Source organism: Desmodus rotundus, chromosome 8 (genome assembly GCF_022682495.2).
Source record: "Desmodus rotundus isolate HL8 chromosome 8, HLdesRot8A.1, whole genome shotgun sequence".
In the NCBI taxonomy this organism is placed as follows: Eukaryota; Metazoa; Chordata; class Mammalia; order Chiroptera; family Phyllostomidae; genus Desmodus; species Desmodus rotundus.
The window spans coordinates 46,208,288-46,224,988 of record NC_071394.1 but is presented as its reverse complement, the minus strand read 5'-3'; the positions used below and the strand labels follow the sequence as shown (position 1 = coordinate 46,224,988).

Genomic DNA, 16,701 nt, shown 5'->3' with positions numbered 1-16,701 from the left:
GAGATTCTCTTACATCCCTGAGATGACACATCTCTCCCTTTACAACCCTTTTAAGAAATGTAAAGGCTTATTTCTGTCTGGAACTCCTGAGTTGATTCATTTTCCAGATTATAAATATTTTAAATATATCAGAGGAGTGTTTACACAGGGCTGCAGCTACACATTGACATACACATGTACTTACACTGAATAGCTAGGAGCACAGCTAAAGGACACAGGTTCGGGGACCACCACAGAGGCCATCCTGGTCAATTTCCTCCCAAACATGTTTTCTTTTACTTAAATACTTAGTCCTGATAAGAACTAGTGCTAAATAACATGATTTGTTATTTTTTGAGTCATGGAGGCAATATTATAAAGTAAGAATACACCCATGAACTACACTAACAATACACATAATGTTTTAATGATGTGATTTCATAAAGCAAAGTTGTTGTACATAAATACTATCATTGTGTCCTTATTTAATAATGATATTCCTTTGCAAAACAAATTTGCATGTTCTTGAAAATACAAAATAAAGTTTCAGAAAGGTTATCTTGACAAGAGGGTTGAAAAATTACATTGTGCCTAGAGCTAACACAATGTACACTTTCAACATAATCTCTTCTGGATTCCAGAATCTAGTTGCCAGTGGTATATCAAAATTTCAGATTGGTCAAACACTTCTAATGCATGGTATTAAGCATTCTGAAGCATGAATTTAACCTAGGCAATTATCTATCCACTAATAAAAATTTATGTCACCACACCAGACTTAGATAAATATCCTTTTCTAGACTCCAAATGTGAGTATAGAAGTGAGTTGAAATAACGTGGCCTTCTCTGGCTTTTTTTTCCAGTTACTATCATCAATACTTTCCCAATTAAAAGTGCAGCAGAATATCCTCGATGCTATGAAGGGAAACATCCATGCCTTTGCTTTGTTTTTACACAAGAAAACTGAAAGTGACTAGATGAGGGGGCCTGAGAACGAGAACAGGTGTGGCAGCTTTTCAGACGGACTGGATCCGATTAGAGGAGGGCAATGGGAAGAATGTGTCATCGGGAAATTTTACAACAAAGGTGCAAAACAGGATCTAACAGTGTCAGAGCTGGACAACTCTTTGAAAGGGTAGAATCTAAATTCTAGAGAAAAAGACAGGGTGGGGAGTATGTTATTAGATGTAAACTATACACCTAATTACTGGGGAAAACGAAATTTGAATGTCCCATACTTTTTTACTCTTTTTAAGGTTTTCCAGCCCATATGAAAATCTCCACAGTTTTCTCTGAAAACAAGAGACTCTTAGAAAACTATGTTTTAGCAAAGATAAATGTGATTATGCTGCTATGGACCAGTCATTATATAATCATCATGTGTGTGATGCTTCTTAAATGTTGTTGTCAACTTTCATGGCTACTTCCAGTAAACATTCTATCCCATAACCAAATGGTAAAAACACATGGACAATTCTCTTGCTGAAAAAGAACATCTCCCAACTTCCTTATATCCATATTGTTGTCACAGTACTCCTTTCATATCTAGATGGCATGAGATAGCTGAAAAATGAAGCTTTTGGTCAACTGCTCTTTTGGTCAAGCCTCTCTTTAGAAAAGGGGGCAGGCAGAAGAGACAGGACCTTGGGTGAGAACTTTGCCTCTGCCAAATTGTTTCTGCTTTTCTTCTCAGTTACCAGATAGCTCAGTAGCGTGGAGAAAGAGAGATGATGATGAATATGCAAATAGGTTTTTCCCTTTCTCAGAACAAGGAGGGTAACTAATGAGCCAGAGTCTCCCTCCCACTTTGAAACCAAATAGTACATAGAATTTAGGGCTAAGACAAAAATATTATAAAAGTAAGAACAAAATCGTCCTTCCTATGGATATTGTTTTTCAGTTTTTATTCAATATTCTTACAGTTTAGATCAGAAATTAATAGTAATGGTAGCTAATGATGCCCTTTTATGTTATAGCTGCAATGCAGAAATGCCGAAAGCATGAGTTACAAACAAAATTACCGGAGATACAGATCCGTTTGTACTGACATCCTACCAAGCAAATTGGAAACAAATATTACTATGACTTCTGTTCCAGTTTAATTAGTAACATCTAATAGGAAAATAGAAGCATTTTGCTCAGCGTTGTACCATTGCACAGTATAAACCTGCTTTCAAATGACAAGGATTTTTGCTACTGACGTTTGCCCTTCATCCAGTTATTTTAAGTAAATAAGTTTCACATCTAACTACCTCAGCTACTGTTAATTTAGAAACATGAAATCATGCACTTTGTAACCAACAAGTTTTTCATTTAAAATTCCAAAAGAATACTTGGTGCAAAGCAATTTTCAAAAATTTGTATATGACATAAGCAACTCAACCTCAGGAGGTTGCACTCATTTTGTTTGTTCGTTTCTAAGTTGGATTTGGGGTAAAATCCTCGTTTCCACTCAACACCAGGAGAAGCTGCTCTATATTTGCTTAATTTGCCTTAAACATTTTGTGCTCCTTTCCCTGTTTATTTTTTTTATTTGCAACCTATCTCTGAAAAAAAGAAAATGCAACAGGTGGCAGATGAACAGCAAACTGAAGAGAACGGACCGATCATTTCTCAGTTCCCTGTGGTCAGCTCTCTGCATGACATTCTGATCGCCATTCCTGTGCTTCTTTCTCCCGGGACCATTACAGAAATCAGGTCTGAGAGACCCCCTGTATGTGTGTTTAGGGACCAGTGTGACATTTCCCCCAGTGCGAGCACAGTGCCTGGACCCGAATGATAACCTTGGAAGTTCTTGTGCTTTTACTTTGTGAACATTGTACAAATGTATTTGGAATTTTATTCAAAATGAAGAAGTAAACTAGTTATTAATTTTCTTTTCCTTCCTGTAAATATATATATTCAAACTCCATGTATCCAAACATTCCTTTAGCATTCAGATTGTAAGAGTGTCTTCACTGGCTGGAGGCCGCCGCCTCAGAGCCGCGGTCCCATGTGCTCTAGTTAAAAGCACAGTGTGTGGAGTATTTGAGTACCATAGTTATTTTGGTCTGTTAAGTAAGTTGCAATTTGTGATGAAATGAAGTGGAAAGTAGTGCTTCATAATGAACAATTTTCCTTGGTTACACGATTTTTCTTGTAAAACTTTTAAAAAATGAAAGAAAACTTGAAATTTTATATATTTGGATTTTGTAGATTTTTTTTTATTTTATTGCAACACAAGCTACCAAAATCATTAAATAAAGTACACTGTGGTCATTTTAACAGAAGTGTGAGTTCCTGATTCTTTCCAAATCTAGGAAGACAGCAGGATATTGTGGGTTTAAGACTCGGAGGTAGGAGGAAAAAGCCATATTCAGGGAAATAGTCTCAAGGCAATGTGATTGAACCTTAAAATTAACAGAGCTAAGATATGCCAAATCTGAAATAAATTTAAATTACATAGATTTCCAGGATATGTTTCGTGAACTTATTTTATTTCTAAAACGTGCTAAGAATGTTTCTCTAGAACCGCTATGAAAGCAAAGAGACGTTTTAGATAACAAAGAAGCTTCAAAATACAAATAATTTGTTTAAAATTAATAAAAGGGTAAAATATCAATGAACACAATGTTTTAAGGAAACAATGTGTCTACGTGTCTGATTTTTCTACAAATTAGGGTTTATGCTCGATGTAATTGTTTTTCTTAAAATATTCTTTTTGTTGTTGTTCTACAGGTTTATAAAAGCCTTCCTTTATAAAATATTAAACGGAAACTATAGATGAGCTCTGCTGTATATGTAGAAATTACTATAGATGACAAATAGGAACAGATAAAGAAAACTGTTGAAACAAAGAAATGAAAAAAATTCAGAAATTTACTTGTTTCTTTTTTAGAGTAATTTAATAGTGTTCTTTTTTCTGACTATAATAGTAACACCTGTTATGTAAAAATATTTGAAGCTTATTATTTTGATGTGCTTCTTTCTAGTCTTCTTTGTAAGCATTATATTTTTTACATTGTGATTTTAACTATTTTTTTAATTACAACCATTTGTCATGCATGTTATTGGGGTTATAAATAGTAACAAAACACATTTCTTCCTGAAAAAATACAGTCAAATAGGGAAACGAGTCCAGATACACTATTATTTTATTTGGTGGTAAAAGCAAAAGTAGAGATCTGTACAGACTATTCTGGAGTGTCTAATACGGCCTTTAAGGGCTTGGGTGAGCAAGGGGGCCGCACCACAGAAGAAGCCTGAGTCTTAGAATGATTGGGTAGAGCAGACTTCCCACCCCACCCTGGCTGAGACAAAATGAACATGAACAAAATATAAATAGAATAAATTTCTACGTGGTTGAGCTACTGACACTTGGGGGTATTTGTCACAGCAGGCAACCATCTCTGACTTTTAAAGGAGCATTCCAAGAACCAATAACGTACAATTAGCTCAAAAAGGTATATGATTAGCTCAACTCTGTCTACTTGAGGTCCAAAAACAAGGAAGAAAAGAAATGGCTATTTGTCTGTATTTTCTCATGTTCTCTACAGTGGGTGGGTATTGTTATTTTGATCTGAAAAAATAAAATTTATATTTAAGGGGAAATACTTTTAAAAAGAAAAATACACCATATTCCTGAATTAGAAAACTTAATTTGGTAAACAATGCAGTTTGCCCCTAATTAATCTAGAAACACAATACAACTCCAAAGTCACAAAGATATTTTATAAAACTTAACAAAATTATTATAAAGTTTATAATAATTATAATTACAGGAAGAATTATTTGGTTTTCAATAAAATTATCGATAAAACTTTGTCTTCCCAGCCTGTTATAAGTGACATAAGCATGTACTACCAAGCACAAGAATATATTAACAAGGCCTCACCTGTGTGGCTCAGTTGGTTGGGCATCACTTTGCAAAGCAAAAGGTCACTGAGAGGCAACAGATTGATGTTTCTCTCTCACATCAATGTTTCTCTCCCTCCCCTCCCCCTCTCTAAAAATAGATAAATAAAATATTTTTTAAAGAATATATTAACAAGTCCAGAGATGAATCTGTACATATTAGGTAAATGAATTTAGTTTGTGACAATTTTAAATCAATAGAAAATTGACAATTTTAGGATAATCAGCTCAACACTATGGACATCTCTTAGCTCTTACCCCAAAATCACAGCATGTAAAAATATAACTGTAAAAAATACAACTACAAAAATAATGTATTAATATCACCTGAGACAGAAAGTATTTTCTAAATTTTATTCTAAATGTGAGAGAGAAGGGAGGGATGGAAGGAGGAAAAGAGGGAAGAAGGGGGAAAGAGAGAAATTTTAATCCATAAGGAAGTAGGCTAAGAGATATGTGTATATATTTCTATTACTTCCCTTAAAAGAGAAATAAAATTATCCAAAAATCAACTCAAAAAATATTGAAGCTACTAGATCAAATAAATATTTTAAAGTGTATGTACAGAGATATTTATAACAGGAAAAAGTGAAAATAACTGAAAAACAAGTAATAAGAAATAAACTATGGTACATCCTTATCATGAAACACCCTATTACAATTAAAAATAATACTTTAAAAGTAGCTTTATGGCATTAAATAACAATATTAATTGTTAAAACTTCATTTTCAAAGTAAACAACAAAGAACCAAGTGTCTTGGTAAAATAAAGCATAAACAAAAATATAGTCGTACATTAGAATATGAAACAAGTAATGGTATAATGAGCAAAAAATATTGAAAGGAAGAAGAATTGGCTCTAGCCAAATACGCAGCTACCTGAGAATAGTCTTGTCTGACACACCAGTTGATCAGTGAGTATAAAATTGGCAACTATGCTAGGTGTGAATTGAATTTATCTGATAGACTTTTGGAAAAGATATAATCATGCAGGGGAGCAACTGAAAGTTTCTCTGAAGAATTCATTCCTAGAGCTAGTTCACAAAAAGTGATTGAGTCTGGAGAGACTTTAGGAAAAGGATGCATTTTCAGACAATCAATGTAAGAACTAAAAAGACAGGCAGTGAGAATTGGCCATCTCAACGTGCATACCAAAAACTAGGATGGCTGAGGCATCTTGCAAAGAAACCACTTGTGGTTAATCGATAGTATCAAAGGCATAACTTACCTGCCACATGTAACAGGATTTCATTTTAATAGGTGGATCAAAAACCATCACATAAAGAATTAATTGATGGGGAGAAAAGGCATACAACTGTACTTGAATAACAATAAAAATTTTAAAAAAAAGAATTAATTGAATCACTGCTGTCTTTAAAATCCTACCCATTTCTAGGCAATTCCCTTACTATTTCTCTATATATGACCATACCTTACGAGTGCCTTGTTCTACCCCAATCCTTCACATAAGAGATGCCCTTGCTACTATTCTATCTCACAGACAAACTGATAGACATAACTCTGGCCCTCCCCCCACACACAAAAATCAAAATCTATATGTATTTACAACCATCCTTTCCACTGTCTCAAAAAGATATTCCTCCATCTTTTCCCAAGGCTTAAAGTCCCACCTGTTTTTTAATTCAATTACTTTTTACTTTATTTGAAGGACATCACTTCACCTACTCTCCCTTCTTTTTCATAATTAATTAAACTATTGGGAGCTCATTCTCATCTAAAGAATGGTGGTTATGGTGAAGGCAGAGCTGCTATACAGAAATCAGCTGGTGCAGTGGCTATGACTGTAATAAATAACAGATGTTACTGCTACTGAATTCACGTTCAAAAATATAAATAAATTGCTTGTCCCCAAGGTCAATGGCCTTTTCACTCTTCCTATTACTTGCCTTTTTGCTGCATTTGATGCTGTTGGATGTTTCCACCTTAAAACTTAGGGGTATATTCCCCATTGTTTCTCCCTTTCTGGTTCTCCCGTTCCTCTCTCAGTGGCACTTACTCCTCTTCTCATATTTAGTGTGGTGATTCTTGACTTTCCCTCCTCAGCACTCTTTTCTTTCTCTAGGACTCTCCTGGGCCACTTCTATTGCTTTAGCTACGTAGCTAAAAAAAAAAAAAAAAAAAAAAAAAAAAAAAAAAAAAAAAAAAAAAAGAAGAAGAAGAAAGAGCAGCTATTTCCTCAGATTTTAGAACTATTTGCTCACTAGCCATCTGTCCAAAATGTGTCCCCATTTTCTTTTTGATATAGTACAAGAATGGGTTTCCAAGAATAAATTTCCACATAGAATGAAGAGATTTTGGGTATAGTTATTTCACTTCTAATCTTGGTCCATTCTTTTTTGCCTTCAGGAGAAACATGTCAGAAATTACATAAAATTATATATTTTGTAGTATTATTGGGTTTTGCTTACCTGTTGACTTCAGAAGCTGTATAAACACAATATATCTAGCTCTGTTGAGACATAGGCAAAATTACTATGACCATCAAGATTATCGAGTATTGTCTGGTAAATCCAGTGGGTGAAATAAGAATGTGTTCTGCTCTTACTCCCTCTCTTTAACTTGCATCTTAATGACTTGATAATTATTTTTGATGAATTGGATGCATCCTCTTTCTTCCTGCCCAATTCCTATATTGGAAAGAAACATTCTTTGTGCCAGTGAAATTATTCTACTGGTATGAACTAGGTGAATACAGACAACCTAACTGCTAGCTATTTATCCTTTGACCAAGTAGATTAAGATGTATACATCTAGATCATAAATGTTGTAAATATTCTTCAAAACTTAAGCAACACTTAAAAATATGCAGCAAGTCATTATATTCAATTATCTAGGATATAATTTGTTTAATTGGAGGGCTCATTAGTAAATAGCAATACTCAAAATTATGATTCCTTCAGTACACCGACTTTAATGTATTTAAGGCTAAATTATCATATCTAGACATTTGGACTTCTTTTTTAAAGATTTTTTTTATTTATTTTTTAGAGAGAGAAGAAGGGAGGGAAAAAGAGAGGGACGGGAACACTGATGTGAAAAACATTGGTTGTCTCTTGCATGAGCCCCAACTGGGGACCAGGCTCTCAAACCAGGCACGTGCCCTGACTGGGAATCAAACTTGGTAATTTTTTGTTTTGCCAGACAACACCCAACCAACTGAGCCATGTTGGCCAGTGCCAAACATTTGGATTTTTAACAAATTTTTTATGTGTCTGTGGGAATTCAAAACAATTTTCTGAGGAACTTTTACCCTGCATGCTAAGCCTACTTCTTCCCACTTCTGGGTAAAAAGAATGACACATTACATTCAGGTGCAATTTTTCAAATGCATAAAAAGATATCAACCTTAACTCAAGTGCAGTTAGCTATTGAAGTATGGCTATATCTAAAAATGTCTGTAGGTATGCCATCTGTGTTCCAAATTTTTGTCACAGTATATAACCTTATATTCTCTGCCACACAATAGTCATCTAAAATTGTAATGAATAGCACAAATTAAGGATTTCCTGAACAGCATGCTGTCTCTATCTTTCTCTGTAGCAGAGGTTGCAAATTTCATATCTACAGGGCTCAGGCAATTAATATAAATGAGTGAATACTGTGGCAAACTAAAGAGCACATTAGCCATCTAAAGAGAGAGCTACTCAATGGCTGCCATACATGATGGCAGGCCCATGTGCTAGGTCTTTTAATGCTCAAGAGAAGAAAAAAAATAAAATAAATAAAATAAGGATTTTCATATAAAACTCCTCATAGTTATTTTTTTCAATAATTCAGTGTTTAAATTTTACATGCTAAAAACAATGTCTACTGACCAGACATAGCCAATGGGCAACCATTTGTGATCTTTCTGGATCTAGATTATAGTTTTTATTTTTGTTGAAACCAGATGGCTTATAAATCTGGATTTCATTACCCTCCCCATAGCAATTGTTTTAAATGTACTGCCTTTGGCAGTATGCCACTGGTCTATTTTAAATGACTTCTAAAAATCTATGTGAGCTCACTTATTATTACATTTGTTCTATGAGTATTATCAAGAATCTTGTTCTATATGGTTGTATGATGCCCTCATTATAAGAGCCCACAGAAGAAATGTCTTTCAGATCTCAGTTCTAAAGATAGTTATAACCCATACACATTTCTAGCTTAAGAATACTGTGACTAAATGTTTCTCTCTTTGCATTGGGTCATAGGAAAACCAGAGGCCTACTTCAAGCAAAATGTAAAAGGAACCATGTGTGTGTATACTGTGTGTGTACATGTGTGTTGTGTGCATACGTGTGGTACAGAAATCAGCTGGCACAGTGGCTGTGACTGTAATAAATAGCAGATGTTACAGCTTCTGAATTCACTCTTAAAAATATAAATAAGTGTTTTGTTTCTGAGTTTAGTGGCCTTTTTATTCTCCCTACTATGTGACTTTTTTGGCTGCATTTAATGCTGCATTTGATATTGTATGCTAAAGACTCTGGGGTTTTACATTTTTACATTTGAGTTTTTTGAATCTTTACATTTCTCTTCTTCGCTACCAATTCTACTCTGAGAATTCCTCATTTTATGTTCCTTTTTAAAATTATATTATTCCAATGTTTGAAAACTGTCACAAAGTAGTTTATTTTACTATTTAGAAACGCAAGAACAAAAAATAAAGAAAACTACATAGATTTGTAGCGCTCATCCTTAGCCTTCAACTGTCTACATAACTACACCCATGTAATTTTGATTGCCTACCAGACTTCATTAGCCAAACATTCTACAAGCACCTGACATTCAATATAGAAAGAACTAAAGTCATTATTGTTCATAGTTTCTCTCCATTCATTAAACATCATGGTAAATAGAACATCAAGCTAAAAATCTCAGGTGTTATCTTGAACAATTCCCATCCGTTTCTTCCCAGTATCCAATCTGTCACCAAGTCTTATTGATTGTAGCATTGAGATGTCTCAAATCTGTACCACCTGTTCTACTTAACATCTTTATCATTTCTCACCTCAAACTACTAAATGGACTCATTTTTCTCTTGACACTGACTTTTACTTGAGCTCAGTGGCCTATCTCCCCCTACCCCCACAAACCTTCAACTTCCGGGGTGGTTTTAAAATACCTTGCAGAGACCTTTCAAAAGCATAGGGAACTACAATGCCAGGGATTTTCCAATATGATTATGGAGTGAGTTAAAAAAAATAGGTAAACAAAAAGCTAAGAGGTGAATTAAGTCACTTTCCTTCTTAAATAATCAGACGTGAATTATGCCAGTTGTCAAGCCCTCCAGAAACTCCACAGTCTACGCAGCAGGATGTGCAGATTGGTCATGGAAAAGCAAGGGCTGGGAAAAGGCGGTGTCCTGAAAGGTTCATGACAATTCCAGGGGAGCAGATCAAAACTGGGTCAAAAAGAGCCATGCCAACATCATGGCATCGGGCAAAGAGAGCAAGGCTATGCTCAGTAGGGTGAGAGCGATCACACTGAATTAGTGAGCCGTGGGCTTAAAAAGGGGAGCCTCCATTCTGTCAAGCCAGAGGAGGAGTACACATGCTATAAAGGAAGCTCATCAGGGCCCATGAGTTAGAGAGAGGGGTGGGACTGTCCAACAAGCTCAGGACTAAGCAAGTAGAAAAGGTAGGTGAGGCAAAAAGTGGCCATGTTGGAGGCAATAACTTATGAAAAAGTCCAGTAAATATCTTGCCCCTCTCCTTTGATCTATCTCATCAGCATGTGATAGCCAGAAAGCATGTGATAGATACCCAGATATCTTCCTTGACCCTCCCTTCTCTGCACCTCCATCCAACACCTAGTCAATTACCAAAGTGAGTCTACCTCAGAAATATCCCTAAATTCTTCCCGGTTCTGTCATCTCTTTCCTGGATTGTTACAGCTTTTCCAGGTATTGGGTATCATTACCTCCTTTCTTGTTTTAAACCAATCCATTTCACACAGAAACCAGAACAATCTTTCTAAAATGCAACTATGATCAAGTTGTTACTAAATTTCAGTGGTTCATCAGTGCCCTTAAAATAAACTTCAAATTCCTGTTACTAACATAACCTGCCTAGTCTAGATGTGGGTAACTCAGGCTCCTCTCTCACAACACTCTTTCTTGACTATGTGTTGTAGACACAAAAAAATTCTTTCAGTTTCTCAAACAGTTCTCTGCCTGAACTCTTTCTGCCCCTTCAACCTTTCCTGCTCCTCATCACCTGTAATCTCAGCTTCTCTGCACACTCCCTCGAGGAACTCCTGGAGCTCTCATGACACCCTATCCCTCTAACCTCAGAACAATTATCTTTATAATTGTATGTGTTCTTATCTCCCCAACAGGTGTGTAAGTGCAATGACATCAGGGACCACATATATCTTGTTAGCCATTGTATGCCCAGTGCCTCACAGAGGGCCGGACACACAGATCACTGAGAAATTTCAATCCCAAGTTGCAGATTTATGTTTTTATTTTAATAATAGGGTTAAAAAACATGACAGCACAGACAGACTGATCCACATTTAGGTTTGTGATAATAAGGAATAGAGTCTGTTTTTTAAATGGACTGAATTCTTTCCCTGTCCTGAAGTTCAAAAAGCTTGGAACTGTGGAATGCTCTAAAATATGATCATAAGTGAGTATTTTTGTCTTCATTAGCTCAGGTTGCTTTTCAAGGAAATACCATAAGCTTGGTGGTTTGGACAACAGATGCTTTTTTCTCAAAGTTCTGGAAGATGCAAAGTCCAAGATCGATCTGCTGACAGACTCTGTTCCTGGTTGGAACCCACTTCCTGGCTCGAGCAGAGCAGATAGCTGCCTCCTCAGTGTGTGGTCACATGTCCTTTCCTCAGTCGTAGCAAGAAGAAAGCAGGCTCTCCGGTCTGTTCTTATAAGGTCACTAATCCAGGTGTGAGAACTCCACCCTGATGACCTCACCTAAACGAACTTACCTCACAAAGGCTCCCTCTTCAAATAACATCACATTGAGAGTTAGAGCTTCAATATATGAATTTTTGAGAGGATACAATTCAGTCCATTGAAACTTGTATTTGTCCCCAAATCTGAAATTGTATTCCCTTTTAACTGAACCTAATTAGATACATAACATTTTTACAGAAGATTTTGGGATTAATACTTTCTTGTGAGCATTGCAACTATGGGCAGTTATTAAAAAACTGAAGTGTTTGTTAATTTCTGAAATAGAAGATTCAAGTGTTAAACCTGCTTTTAAAAATAAAATAAATACAGGGAAATTAAAAAGTAATAACGTTTTTGCCAACAGTAGCAATTTTTTTTTTAAGTCAGGTCAAATAATGCCCTGAAATGTCATAACAGGTACAGGTACCATATTTTGGACTGCTGATCCCAAAATGTTTCAAACAAAATTCATGTAAATGTTTTTCCTTTACTCTACTCCATTCCTATAGCTAATGTGTTTCAGTATCTCTAGACGATTTCATGAAGCCACTTGGCAAATAGCAGCTGCTTTACTCTATTTTTAAATTGACTCACACAATAATTTTAAACAGAACTAGATATTCAATGATATTTTTGGAAATATATTCAAATTAGACTTAAGAAAATAAATGCTCATTATTGCCATTTTCCATACAAACCAAAGTTGGAAGAACTACCAGTGAGGAAGAACATGAGCAGAGAGTTGGGCACCTAGTGGGGTACTGTGGGTTTTGTGTCTGACTGATTTCTGATGATAAAATATGCAGAGGAGTTTCAGAAATAAAACTTCACAGCATTTCATGAGAGGAATCCTAAGATATTAGTATAATATTTTTGTGACAGCATCTGACCTTTGTCAGAATAAAGCACCTGCCACTTTCCTTCCTATCTTAATCAAATTTCCTCATCTTGAGCATGGCCAAACCTGGCCTGTTGATGCCTAAACTCAACCGAGCATTCTGTGCTTCCTAGTAACTTTTAGGCCTGACTTTCTCCAGGCACCACACCACTTGGTAGGGTAGGGGTAGTCTAGACACATTGAAAGTAGGGATGGAGCAGGTCAAGAGGGATAGCACAAAAAAGACACAAAATAATCAGTGTCTGCTTCATCCATCTCTCTTTCCCTTGATCCCTCATTCTCAAACAACCACCACCAAGTGTGTTTCATTGATATGTGTTATATGCTGAATTGAGTTCCCCTCAAATTTATGTGTTAAATTCCTAATCCCAAGCACCTCAGAATATGACTGTATTTGGAAATAAGATGTTTAAAGAGGTTATTAAATTACAATAAGATCTTTAGGAAGGACATTAATTGAATATAAGAAAGGGAATTTGGACACAAAAAGAGACTTCAGAGATGGATGCACACAGAGGAAATATCATGTTAAGTCATAAGTAGATGTGGCCATCTGCAAGCCAAGGAGAGCTGCCTCAGAAGGCTCAGAAGAAACCAAATCCACTGGCACCTTTATCTTGGACTCCAGAACCATGAGACAATAAGCTTATGCTCTTGAAGCCACCAGCTGTGCTTTGTTATGGAAGCTGTAACAAGCTAACACAGTATGTTTAATCTAATCTTACTATAATATTTAATATTTTGTCCCATTCTTTCTGTTAAAGAGCTTTTAAGCAGTTTATTCTCAACTAGTTCTCATGGACCCAGTCCATTATAAGCAGAGATGACAGCATATGCAAAGACACTGGGGTATAACATCCAGCAGGTTCAGGAAACTACAGTAGCTCAGTCTAAGACAGCTCTCTCATAAAGTGAACCAGGGCAACCCCAAAGTCCTGAAGTGTGCAAGAGCCTCTACAGACCACAGAGAGTTTGCAGCATTCAATTAGTAAATATGATGTTCCCTCTGGATTCACACTAGCGCAGTTTATGCCAATTGCATATATACACATTTTCAGTTACTATTTTGAAAGGTGTTATAACCCAAGGCATTTCATTAGCAGAATTTATTGAATTTAATATCTTTATATTTTTACATTAGAAAAAATTCAAAATAAGAAATATGCACATGACTTCATAACTGGAGCAGTTACCACAACATACAGTCTTACAAATGCACACTAGTTAGTTCAGAAATGTAGGTCAATAATCAGAAGCCAGAGATGCCCTAACCATGAATGAGATGCATAGAGAGAGTGGGAGATCTACATTAAGAAAGGAGTAAATAGGTCATGTGAATTGCGTGTAGATAGTGAATAATTGTAAAATAAAAAGATAAAGCTTGCTGAGGGTCTTGTCTTGGCCAGACAATTGGATCAAGTGAGTGGAGGCTTAGATATTATAAATAGTAATTAATTCTTTATATGCATAGATCAATTCTTTATATGCAATTCAGGAACATCTATAAAGGACACATGGACAAAACCAAAGGAGGGTAGGATCAAGGGTGGGAAGTGGGGATGGCTGGGGTGGGGGGGAGTGATGAGGAGAAAATGGAGACAACTGTATTTGGACAACGGTAAAAAAAAGGTAAAAAAAAAAAAACAAGCACATAAAAATAGGTAAATAAATAAATAAATAAATAAGTTTCTAAAATGTAAAGGGTAGCTACTAGAAGGAAAACATTAAAAGTTCAAAGTGAAAAAGAACAAAAAAAAATAACAAATGGAGAACACAAAGCAAAATGTCAAGAGCAGGACTGACCATACACTTTTTCACAGAAAAAGTTATTAAAATTAATTACTTACTTAAAAAAGGAACACCGAAAAAAAGCAAGTAATGAAGAATTCACAGCACAGAACAGTTAAAAACACTGAAAGATTATACTGAATCAATGATAAAAATGAACAGGAGTAAAAATATTAATAGCAGACAAAATAGATTGATTAAATGGGACAAAAAGATATTTTACACTAATAAAAAAGATTCAATTCAGCAATAAGATAATACATATAAAAACAAAACTTCAAAATAAACAAAGTGTTCAAAATATTATGACAAAATATAAAATCCACAATAGATCTGCCTGTCTCATAAATCATGTTATTCATGTAAACTAAAATTAGGAAAGATATAAAGTAGTTGAATAATATGACATATTTGACCTTGCAAAGTGAAGGGTACCAAAGTATGCCACCTCAAAATATGCCTCTGGCATGTACATTATTTTGATCTAAAGACCAATGAGAACCAGCAAGTGACAAAAAAATTATCTATTCTGTATTCAATCTATATGTCTGTCTTTATATTGTTATCATACTCTTGATTATCAGCTAATGCAACAAGACAAGAAAAGGAAATAAAAGGTAGTCTGACTTGCAAATATCTTAGTTCAGGCTGCTATAATAGAATACCATAGAGTGAGTATTCTAGCTTATAAACAACAGAAATTTATTTCTCACAGTTCTGGAGGCTGAAAGTCTGAGCTTAGGGTATCAGCATGGTCACATTCTGGTGAAAGCCCTCTTCCAAGCCGCAGAGGGCTGGCTGTCTTCTCATTGTATTTTCACATGGCTAAAAGAAAGCTAGAGCACTTTTTAGCATCTCTTATATAAGGACATTAATCCCATTCATGAGGACTGCATCCTTATGCTTAATTAGCCCTCAGCACAATGGTGGTTTTCTTGGGTGGGGATCTGAGCAGGCATCTCTTCTTGCCATTGTTGATAGGAAACCCAGAAGACATTGCAACTTTCACACCATGATGTGCCCAGTACCTGAATCAGAGATGAGTAATAGGTTCACCTGCCTGCAGCATGCAAAAAGTGTGGCCAGCCTGGGGCTGACCAACAGCACCTGCTCCGCCCAAAGTCAGGTAAGTCAAAAGCAGATCCTAAAGGAGTACCCCACTTAGGCCCACGTATGTAGCAGAGAAGGGAAGAAGGGGTCAGAATCCTGGATGTTCAGTAATATTTGAATTTTAGATTGAAATTTTAGTATATTTCATGCCATATTTGGGACACACTTATACTTGAAAATGACTCACTGTTTATATGAAATTCAAATGTATCTGGGCATGCTGTTTAATTTTTGTTTGTTTGTTTTTGCTAAATATGGCAACCTTACACCTGGACACCAGGGGCTGGGGAAGTGGACCATAAAGAACAGATCCTAGATACACCACGGCTTTGGTAGCAAAGGCTTGTCCACTGGCTGTGAGTTTTTCCAGCCCCTCCCTGAGGATACCATTGCAGTTGGCAGCCCCTGCTCCACTGTGACCTTGTGTGACCAAAAGGTGGTGATCAGTAATGCTATGTTGGAAGAGATGCAACAGGACTCTGTGGAATGTCCTGCTAAAGTGTTGGGAAAATATAACATAGAGAAGGATATTGTGGCCCATATTAAGGAGTTTGACAAGAAGTACAAACTCACCTGCCCCTGGATCGTAGGGAGGAACTTTGGTAGTTAAACCATGAAACATGAAACATGACACATGAAACCAAACAGTTCATCTACTTCTACCTGGGCCAAGTGGCCATTCTCTTGTTCAAATCTGGTTAAAAGTGCACTGTACCGCACACCCAGTGATCCATCCAAAAATAAGGATTGCATCCTAAATTCCAAATACCAGAAACTGAAATCTTCAGCCTTGCCTAAAGGAACATCTTGATCTTGAAACTTTATTTTGTTGTTTTGTACTGCGCATTCTCTATACTTATTTGTTGTGGTTATAAAACAATGAGCAAAACAGTTTATGTTTGTATATATTTTCTATTTCATACCTCTCTGCCATATGTTTTTCCCCTTCAAAATCCATTCCTTTCTCCCCAAAATAAATCTTTTGGAGGAAAAAAAACAGATCCTGAGGAGGCAGGGAGGCTTGTGGGCCAGAGGCTTGAGGCCTGAACAACTGTCTAGTACCATGAGCATGAAGCCTGGAAAATGAGCCCAGTAAGTGTTCTTTTTTGCC

General features: G+C 36.0%; 1 protein-coding gene and 1 pseudogene across 2 annotated transcripts in view; both read left to right on the top strand.

The window, feature by feature from the left end:
• Window positions 1-3,156, top strand: part of XKR4 (XK related 4) — a 437,767-nt gene extending 434,611 nt beyond the window's left edge. For both annotated transcript variants that reach the window (XM_053929237.2, XM_053929236.2), the window contains exon 5: window positions 843-3,156. The gene's annotated coding sequence lies outside the window, so the exon portion shown is untranslated. The remainder of the gene's footprint in view (window positions 1-842) is intronic.
• A 12,336-nt stretch (window positions 3,157-15,492) lies between these two features.
• On the top strand, window positions 15,493-16,292 carry LOC112315635 (dynein light chain 1, cytoplasmic-like; annotated as a pseudogene).
• Window positions 16,293-16,701: the final 409 nt, after the last annotated feature.